Here is a 10,737-nt window from a genome sequence, read left to right as displayed (position 1 = left end):
CATTAACAGAATCTTGCAAGTCTGAAAGTACAAATCTCCCGCCATCTCTTTTACAGCCTGATAATTTAGGGAGGTTCCTTTCTCCACCCATTATGCAGCTATGGGCTATGCTGTCTCTTATCTGACCATTCCCCAGGCAGCATCTCTTCCTCCCATCTCCCAAGGTCATTCCCACATACCGTTACAGAATGAAATACATTAAGATGCTGAAAAAAATATCTTTTTCTACTACAAAATCAAAGACTTGGAAGACACTGCAAAGTCTGATGGGCCATGAGATATATTAATATGGAGAATTATGAAATTACACAGTCTGGGTTGATTCATATTGTAGTAAATCACTGACTTTAATGCTTTGAATTGGGACCACATTCAACTGGACATCAACTAGCTTAAAAAACGAATCTGTATGATTTTTTTATATGATTATTTTCATCTCAGTTTTCCTCTAATATTCTCCTACATAATATGTAAAAGATGGACTACAGAACTGGGCATATTTTCTACTCTCCTCAAAGTGATAGACAGCTACGATATTATGAATCAGGAGACATCATTGAAAAATTTATGACTGAAAAGTATAGTGCAGCAACAGAAAAGAATACAGCACTTGTCTTCCCATTCCTGGGTGCTTCCTGTCTTTCCATGCATTGTGATGTGCTATACAATGCAGGAAAACCAGAAAATGTCCTCTTATTTCTTGCTTCCTTACTTCAGAAAAACAAGCACATTTCAGTCAGCATCTCCAAGCATTAATAATAATTTTTTAAAAAATGGCAATGCTGCATCTGATATAGTGGGCTGGGAAGTTAGAGCAAGTACTACTACAGTATAAGTCAACAACGAAGCACTCATGTTAATATCCATAATCCCATAAAGAGTGCCCACAGTCCTTCAAAATTAATCTATTCAATTAAAAATAAAATATTCAATATTCAAAATCTCAAATAAGGATGCCAGGATTTTGCACAATATCTCCCCAGATGCACATGAGCCCCCCCCCCAAAAAAAATGATGCCCAGTGGTTCCCAGGGCAGAGATGGCCCTTACATGTACAATAGCTACTCAGCTTCAAGGCTACCAAGTGTCATACCAACTATCCATTAATTCAGGAGGAGAAGTCTCAGATGTAAAGTCTCCTTCAGTATTTTTATTGTTATAACGTTTTGCATCATTTTATAGGCTTGTATATCTTTCCTCTACCTAAAATTGTTAGTCCCCTCTAGGGTCCAGTTTTTGAAATCATGAAATTGCTTATCTTTGTTATGTCTTGTAAAAACCGAAACAGGATCTATTTCCCATGAGAAGCTGTCCTTTATTCCAAAATCTTATTGTAAAAGTTTCAATATTCCAATTTTATCTGGACCCTTAGTCTGTTTATAATTTTCTAAGATCAAAACATTATTTAGCTTTTTGCTTTTCATTTCAGGTTCTTTAAATTCTTAAGCTTATGATTAAAATTTTCTTTCATTCAGGATTGAAGGCAAACTCACCCAGCATTTTCAGATTTGTCTTTCTGAAGGTCTCCAGTAGCTTTAAAATAGTTAATAGGCAATTTCTGAAAGTGATTAGAAAGTGGGGTTTGCAAACTTAGCATCCTTTAAAAGTCTCCATTACGGTTGTGAGCAAGATGGCTAATCCCGTCATCTCCCATCACTCAACCCTGCGGAAAACCACTCTCCTGAGGTCTCCATGTGAGAAGCAGCTGTCCGGAGCACATGTGGGCAATATCCCATCCTCTCCTTATCTGGAGAGGTTCCAAGGAACTGATCTGCTCTCCAGTTCCTTGGTCTTTGCTGTGCTTATCAGCTATCTTTAGTTTGCCATGGAAGTCTGGGTTCAGCTTCATTCCTGTCTTCAGTAAATATTCTAATCTAACCAAGCCATGTCTGTGAGTCTTCTGCTTATTCTAGCCAAGGAGTCACGCTAAGCCATTAAGAGTCAGGAGATCTGTAATTTACTGTTCAGTATCCTAACACCAAGAGTAGTTGCCTTATTTCCTCTAATACTACAAGATGGCTAATCCCGTCATCTCCCATTGCTCAACCCTGCGGAAAACCACTCTGCTGAGGTCTCCACATGAGAAGCAGCTGTCCGGAGCACATGTGGGCAATATCCCATCCTCTCCTTATCTGGAGAGGTTCCAAGGAACTGGTCTGAACCATTCACCTGCATGGAAGTTCATATCAAATTTCATTTTCTGGGACTTCAAGAGGTTTTCTGTACCACAACCCTTTGTATAGGAAGTGATTAGCAAAGACTGAGCCCAGGAGGAATCAGTATACATTTTTGACAAGTTGTTGATCTTTTTAGATAATGAAAAAATTAAACTTGTAAAACGCGTTTCCTTTAGCCAGACCCCCTCAGAGGTGAGGTACCAGCATGCTTGGTGACTTTTCAAAAAGTTAATTCAGAACTGTTTTCATTTTTTTAGGGGAAGAAAGAATAACTACCAGAATGCCCAATTAATTTATGATTACCTGTCAGTCCCCAAGCTTTTAGGATATGACAGATTGAATATTAAAAGCAATCATCATACACTGCTCCTCTATATGGTAATAGAAGCTGTGACACAGAAGGAGAAGTGCTGCAACACATTTATAAGTGTGAAAGAACCTCTCACAAAAATCATTAGTGTTAGTCACAGCTGTCAGGAACATCAAAGCAAGCTCTTTAATAAGCCCCCAAGTAACACATTTGCTATTTTTCATAACTCTCACTCAAGTTGGGGATTCCCTTTTTAATACCAAGCCATTAAAAGCGAACATACAGAGGTGGGAGGAAAGGCCCAATTTACCAATTAGAAATCTACACCTAAAACGTGACCTTTGCCACTTGCAACTCCTCATCATTCACCCACACTTTCAACGTATGGAGAAAAAAGTAAAGGCACATGTAAAAATGGAGCAGGATTTCAATCATGCCCTCAAAGCCACCATCCTGATTTATTTTTAATCCCATCCCATCCCCTGCAGACATCAGTGAAAGCTGCCTTTGTAAGAACATGAAGTCCTGCTGGGTCAGGCCAAGGCCCAGCTTAGTCCTCCATTTTATTTCTCATGACTGTCCAACAAGAGAGCCAGCTTGGTCTAGTAGTGAAGGCACCAGGCTGGAAACCGGGAGATGGTGGGTTCTAGTCTTGCCTTAGGCCGGCTAGGTGACTTTGGCCAGTCCCTCTCTCTCAGCCCAATTCACCTCACAGGGTTGTTGTGGTAGGGAAAATAGGAGGAGAAAGGAGGATTAGATATGTTCACTGCCTTGAATTATTTATAAAAAGAATAAAGGTGGGATTAAAAAAAATCTAAAAAAAAATATGCTTCTTGGGTGCTCACAAATATGACATGAAGGCATAACCCTTTCCTATTACTATAACTGATATCTGGGGGAATGCTACCCCCAACTCAGAGGTAACAGTGAATCTTCAAGGCTCATCGATTTTGAAAGACCTGTTCTCCATGAATTTATCCAATCCTTCTTTAAAGCTATTACCACTTCTTCTGGTAATGAATTCCACAGGTTAATTATAGGCTATGGGAAGAAATGCTTCCTTTTGTCTGTTCTAAATCTAATTCCAATCAGTTTATTAAATGACCCTTAATGCTAGTGTTGGGGGGAGGGATTCCTCCTGGTCTATTTTCTCCATAGCACACATGATTTTATGTACCTCAACCATATTTGCCTGTCCATCACTCTTTTTCCAAGCTAAAGAGTTCCAAACATTTTAGACTTTTCTTGTATGGAAGATGTTCAACCTCCCATCACTTTGGTTGCTCTTGTCTGGATTTTTTCCAGCTCTATATCCTTTTTTCAAATACGGCAACCAGAACTGTGCACAATATTCTAGATGTGGATTCCAAGGTCTTACGGCATCAACAAATTCATTTTCAATCCCTTTCTTAATGGCCTTTAACATGGCCTTTGCCTTTTTTTCATTTGCCTTTTTCGGAAGCTGTGCTAGCTTCCACACCATTTTCTACAGCCTTCTTCTGAGAAATGTTTCCATTTCCTGGTCTAGTCTACAATCCTAGGAAATTCCAGGTGATATCTCATCCAGGTACTAATGAGGTTCCAAACCTACTTAGATTATCTGTGGTTTTGTTTTGTTTTGGGTTTTTTGGGGAGGTGCCTTCAAATAGGTTTTTGACTCCTAGAGACTATCTGGACTAGTCCCTGCAGTTTTCTTGGCAAGGTTTTTCAGAAGTGGTTTGCCATTGCCTCCTTCCTATGACTGAGAGAGTGACTGGCCCAAAGTCATCCAGCTGGCTTTGTGCCTAAGGCGAGACTAGAACTCACGGCCTCCTGGTTTGTAGCCCAGTGCCTTAATCACTACACCAAACTGGATCATTTGTTGTTGTTTTAGTATGCACTAATAACAGAATTCAACTTGTACTTTGACACAATAATTAACACAATTTGCCTTGGACTGATTCAAGTTCCATTCCACTCCCTGTGCATAATTCACTCACAGCCCATGTCTCAGTACAGAAATCCAATTCTCTCATTAACTATCCCTGGTCATAATTCAGTGGCTAAAACTAAAACATAAGCGCAGTAGATGACTTTTTAAGGGTGGCAGTAACACTTTATTAAAAAAAAAAAAAGCTTGACCAATTTCAAACAAGTGCCTATTGTATCTCTTTTTCATTTTGAACATCCTTACCAAATTCATTGCAAAGCCTGTTCAGTTTTGGGATGCCAGGGTCAGAAACTCTTTAAAGCAGCTGTGTCTTTTCCAGGGATGGGGCAGATGCCCTCCTTGGCTGCAGCATGATCCCAGGAAAAGGTACATTTGGTTTAAAAAAAAAACAGCCAACATGTGCTACATGAATACCCCCATCAGCTCTGAAGCACTTTTTCTCTGGAATCTGAAGCACCACACAGCCTTTCTCACTGCTATATCTGACAACTTTTTTTTAACCCTATAGGCTAGTATTTCTCAACCTTCGCAACTTTAAGATATGTGGACTTCAACTCCCAGAATTCCCCAGCCAGCATGGAGTTGAAGTCCACATATCTTAAAATTGCCAAGGTTGAGAAACACTGCTACTGGCAAATGATCAAGAAGTGCTATTTTTACCTGCATGGGATTTCAAGAGTATATTAAATTGGTATCTTTAAAAGCAAATTTTAAATTGGTATCTTTAAAAGCATACTGTAGTTTAATTTCAGTCCTTTGTGATGCAACCAAGGCAAAAACAGCACTTTTCCTACCTACTCTGCGATTTAAATGCAGTGTTTGGAATTGCAACCTCTGCTATTGCCTGTTAGAGCTTCCTCAGCAGGCATTTTCGGGCTCCCTTTAAAGTGGAGAGAACAACTGTCCAAGGCATCTCACACAGAGGATACCACATCAGCATTACCCTGTACCATGAGAGTTAAAAGGAAGTGGGTCCCATAAAGGTTCAGCCTCATGCTTTTTGGATTGCTGACCCCATTCTGAGCCAAGTCCCCAAAAGACTATTACGTGCCATTCCCATCCATCACGTTCTCCTCCAAACTTCTCTCTCTCATCTCTCACCTCCACCACCAATCTCCATGATGTGGAGCAGGTTCTTTTCACTTACATATCTAATCCATTTTTCCATAACGGTTGTGTAAAACCCATTAATCTCTCTACTCTTCCCTTCAAACTGCCGAAGCACTTAACTGTATTGTTCATCATAACTGACTTGTCCTCTACGTACTACAAAAGAACATCCCCTCATTTTGCCAGGAAGATAATAACTGCAGAAGGAAAAACTTTTCTTCCCTGTGTCTGCCATGAACAAACCAACAAAATCACATCGTACAGTAAGACGTGGGAAGGTGACAAGGCTGAGAACAAGATAGCTATGGATTACAGGACCCATGAACCAGGTATGATTTAGGTTGTTTTCGTAAACAGAAATGTTTGTGAAGAGAAAATAGAACATGCTTAAGTTTGCTGGTGGAGAGAGGGTTAAGGCCTTTTCCTCCTTTGTGACTTACATTGGCACCAGAATATCCTGCTGCTCCAATGTTGTGCTTTGATCACATAATGATGACTCGATCATGCACTGCACGGAATCCAAGACTGAAACAGTATTAGGCCTATCCTTCACATTCCGGAAAATAATGACTTTTTCCTACTTAATCCACCATAGAGCCATGGTGCGTAAACTTTATTATACTCCCCAATGCGCACACACAGACAGACAGACAGACCTATCTTGCACAGCCATTGGCAGATTCCCAGGGAAATGCCTGTATTTTAGGATGGAGAACCATACATGCCATTCGCTATGCATCAACCAATTAACACCCTTAAAACATTTTGCCTCACCACCATTGATGCAGACGATGTATTTGTTAGCCAGGAAAGACATCAACCAGACTCAGAACACCAGGTCATTACACTGCATCAGCAAGTCATTATTTCCTTACAGCAAATGCTGAGTAATGCCAAGAACTCCTAGGAGAAATTGCTCCAAGGAAAGAAACTGAATTATCCCGCATACTGACAAGCAAACAGACTTGATGTTTTAAGAAGCAACATGGTTTAGGACTGCATTTTTCCTTAGGTAGCTCTCCGAATCTCCAGTTCCAGTTCCTTTTACAATCCAAAGCATGCAAGCTAAGGCTACTATATTTAAATGCATTTGATTTCTGCAATGTCACCTTTAACATTGATCAGTGTTAGTTTTCATGAGTATGTCAAGATCCTTCTAAACCCAGTCCAAAATCTGGCTGGTATACTGTTCCTATGACCTAGCACCAAGCTATTGAAAAAGGTTGTGTTCTCACTTATCTGACTGCCTAAACTTCCAGATTTCCAGGAGAGGACTTTCCCTGGGTCCCACTGTTATCAGAGGCAGAAATGTGAGAGCACGACTTTTTAGGGACTGCACCAATGTTCTGGAATTTGCTGCCAAAGGAAAGTGGGCCAGCTCCCTGCTTCTGTTATACTTTGGCTGGCGGACAAATTACGTGCTTATTTAGACAGGCTTGGGGGAATTTGAACTGATGTGCGTGAGATGAAGTAGGTGTTAGCCTGGCGAATGCTGCTGAAAGGATGAATCTAAACAGATGTAGAAAAGAAAACTGCTCTAGAAACACTCTTGCTTCCATATGACAACCCTATGCACGAGTCTTCCCATTCTTTCTGCAGTTCCTACCTGCAGAAAAACCTGTCTCTAAAATCAAAACACAGCTGGGTGGCTTTCTCTTTGACTCAGAAGTGGAAGGAAGTGATCTCCTCCAATAAAGAACACAGAAGCTTGGAAAGTAAGAGGAAGCGCCGAAGAGGAGGAGGAGGAGGAGGAGGAGGAGGAGGAGGAAGAAGAATATGCACAGATCCAGATTTAAGGGGCAAAATATGATTTGGAGCACACGTGGTCATGCACTTAAAGCAAACTTATCTTTTCTAGGGTCATGCCACAGCTGCAGAGAGTGGCCATGTGTGTCTGGAAGAGACATGGCTGTTTTAAGATGTTTCTGATGAATGCTGCCTGCATGCCCCAAATTTTGCCTTTCAAATCCAGCCCTAGTCAACAGCACCTTCCTTTTTAACTCTCTCAGCTGTAGTAGCTTGCTGTATTAGTTTCTACTATTACTCTTCCTGGTTTATGTTATACGAGCTTCTCTTACAGCTGCTTTAGAATGACATCTGATTTATGGTTTGGCTCTAACTTACTCACTCCTCACTATGGACTGACCGCTGAACTGATGATGAAACTCACTAGAAACCTACAGTTTGCAGAAGAAGGCCTCTTCTCTGCTGGATACATTCTCAATTTAGTTTCCTAAATTTAGTTAATTTTTTGTATTTGTCTGATTTTTTTTTTTTACCTTAGCTACTTTCAATACAACTTTAACTGAAAAGATAGAATAGATATTTAGTAAATAAAATAGATATCTAATTCCTAAAAGTCAGTTATAGAAATGCTGAATAGGGCTTTTTTAAAAGCAGTTTTGCAAATAAGTAATAATTGTTTGGCCAGTCTTGTATCTTAGCACATTTTTCTTAGTATTGGTTTGCTGCATGGCAGAAAACTGTCACAGCTGGATGACCAAAATTTGGGTGCTTTGCAACTAGCATGTATTTATGACGATTGCTGCATCCCACGGTCACATGATCACCATTTGCGACCATCCCAGCCAGCTTCTGACAAGCAAAGTCAATGGGGGAAGCTGGATTTGCTTAATGAACGCAGCAAAAAAGGTTGTAAAATTGGGCGTGATTCACTTAACAACTGCATCACTTAATGCTGGAAGTTCTGGTCCCAATTGTGGTTGTAAGTCGCGGACTACTTGTAATCAAAAAGTGTCAGACCCACTGTTACAAAGAAGTACCTCATGATCAGCAATTTCTGGCAGACAATCTTGAAAATAACTATTTCTGCAGGGTCGTGAAGAGTTGGGAACCACTAAACAACTGAAAAACAGCAGAATTTCACTATTTATTTACTATTCATTTAATTTTTATACCACCATAATTGCAAGAATCTCAACAGTATACACTACTCCAATGTAAAACAGCCACAGTAAAATGGTAAAATAATATCTTAAAACATTTGGAGCAACATACAGTACTAGAACAATCACATGATGACATCATCCCATAAAGCTATACAGAGGAGGCCTGTCTTATCCTGCAGAAAGTAATCAATGTTGGGGCAAATTTCATCTCCAGAAGGCTATTTCCAAATCAGAAGAACTTCCTCTTGGCTCCAGCCCCCAACTTCATGGAAATGGGATTCACTGAAATTTCTTCTGTGATAGACATATCGGATAGATCAATTCTGGCTTGAGAACTGTTGGCTTTTCAGAACTTTACCACTATCTACCCACAAAAAAACCCAACTTGTCACAAATTATCACCTCAGAATGTTGTGTTGGACAGAGTACAAATAAAGCAAAACCAGCCAACCCCCCAACCTCTAGAGAAGTACAGAGATGACCTTGAAGAAGATAACCAACAGTTGTTGGGTAAACACCAGTTTAACCCTTAACAGAAGAAGGGAGAGGAAGAAACTCAAGACTGTCCTGCCCAAATGCCTTGGTGAAAGAGAGGAGAGAGAATGTATCTCTGACAGGCTTTATGATTGTTGTTATATCTTGCAACAATAAAGCTGAGTTCCAGTAATCCTTATAGAGTCTTTCTCCTGACCTGGCCTACCTTGAAAGGATGGCACCACCCAACCCTACGGCTATGCAATACTTTGTGTCTGAAAGCAAGAGCTTGTGAGGGCATTTAGGTAATACTTGCCAACACCTACAAGCACGCCTTTTCTCATAATCTTGCTGAAGCCACACAGGGCAGCCATAGAATCCCAGGAAAAGATGCAGCTGCTTTAAAGAACTGCTGACAAATGCTACATGAGCACTCCAGGTGCTTCAAGATCCCCTTCTGCCCCTAAACCCAGAGCACTAATAATTATTCTTATTAGCATCCACTTTCCAGAAGCAGGAGATGTTTAAGGTTAAATGCCTCCCCTACAGTCACACGTGTCTTAGCTCAGGAACAATTTTATATTAATGAATTGTTTTTATAGAAAATGCCTCGGTGAGGTCAAGATAAAGGCATGAAATTGCTAATGAGAAGTAAAACTAACTCAGGTGTTCATTGTTCATCTTTGGCCCTTTCCCTGAAGAAAAATCTAAATTATGCCTATTGCTCACACAAAATGGGAAGCACAGCGTTGCTGAAAGTTCTCTCTCCATGATCAACGTTATTTTAAGAGTTGCAGGCTTTCAAGTCTCATGGTATAATTTAAAAATTAATGTAAGGAAGAGCAAAGGAATGAGAAAACAAAAAGGAAACATAGCTAAAGCTAATTTACACCAACAGCATTCACCATACTGTGCAATTGTGTTCTGTCTCCTGGGCATGTATTGGTGATCCTGGCTTGTTGGTATTTGCTACTGTTAGCATGTTGGCTTTAACCTTGGAGTGCTGCTACCATGCTTTCAAAGGATTCAGTGATAGGGAGGAAAAGATCAGTTTTACTGGATGTGATGCAAAAACTGAAAAGCTGTTTATACTCATGGGCTGTTTTCACTGTCTGAGTTGGTTTTAGCATGAGTTATTTCTTGTTGCTGGAAAAAGCAACTTTTGGATTTAAGAAACATTTGGATTTAATGGACAAACCTTACCAACAGTCTGTTAAATTAAAGGCTTACTGTGCACTTACTATGCACTAAACATTGGACATGACTTAACGATTGAACAACAACAAATGCACTAAACAGCCTAGGAGACATCATAACTATCTATCATGTTCTCTTATCATGTTTAACCATTTTGTTAAGCATTCCATTTATTTTCACACATGCTATTTTTATTTGTTTGTTTGTTTAAATTTATTGGCCACCCAACTCCAGTGGATTCTTACTCAATATACATTTTCTTTCAGATATCTATATATTTCTCAGTGACCTGCTGGAGAGTAAAATTCTGGCCTGCACACCCAACCCACATTCAGATACCAAGAACTCATATCCTTGGTCTCCTTCACAAATCCTTCATCACAATCATACTTTTGGATTTATATTCATTACTTTGCTATGTGTAACCATAAACAGAATTATGCTTAAAACATGAATTTGAAGCAAACAGACCTTTGTTTTCTAATCAGACACTCACATATATCATTCTCATTCATTCTTGGGTCTCCAAATGGCTTATTCACCTCTTCTGTAGTCTTTCATCATGTTTTCATCCATCTGTTCACGTTAGTTGAGGAACTTCTGCCCTGGGTCACATTCACTCAGAGAACT

This window comes from Python bivittatus, unplaced genomic scaffold, assembly GCF_059951505.1.
Source record: "Python bivittatus isolate LINGU-HERP-01145 unplaced genomic scaffold, Pbiv_v1 ctg000610_np1212, whole genome shotgun sequence".
NCBI classification, from domain to species: Eukaryota; Metazoa; Chordata; class Lepidosauria; order Squamata; family Pythonidae; genus Python; species Python bivittatus.
This window is presented reverse-complemented; position numbering follows the sequence as displayed.